This window comes from Penaeus monodon, chromosome 30 (assembly GCF_015228065.2).
Source record: "Penaeus monodon isolate SGIC_2016 chromosome 30, NSTDA_Pmon_1, whole genome shotgun sequence".
NCBI classification, from domain to species: Eukaryota; Metazoa; Arthropoda; class Malacostraca; order Decapoda; family Penaeidae; genus Penaeus; species Penaeus monodon.
Genome location: NC_051415.1, coordinates 22006782 through 22006984, shown reverse-complemented (window position 1 = coordinate 22006984; position 203 = coordinate 22006782). Strand labels below are relative to the sequence as shown.

Sequence of the window (203 nt, the reverse complement as noted above, 5' to 3'; positions counted from 1 at the left end):
AATGAAATCAGTATGGACAGATAAATATTTTTCATTCATTTTAAAGAGTATATACTAACAACTCTTAAAGGGTTTATATCATCTAAGTAATTCCATATGCTACTATACACTACACCAGACCCCTTGGTGACAAGAGTTTGAGAAGCTATGAAGAAGATGAAGAAAATAATTATAATCAAGGCTGCAAACAGAGGATATTAAAA

At 30.0% G+C, this 203-nt stretch overlaps 1 protein-coding gene across 1 annotated transcript in view; it reads right to left on the bottom strand.

The window, feature by feature from the left end:
* LOC119592628 (28S ribosomal protein S9, mitochondrial-like) overlaps positions 1–203 on the bottom strand; it is a gene marked incomplete at its 3' end in the record, with an annotated part of 6653 nt that overhangs the window by 5287 nt on the left and 1163 nt on the right.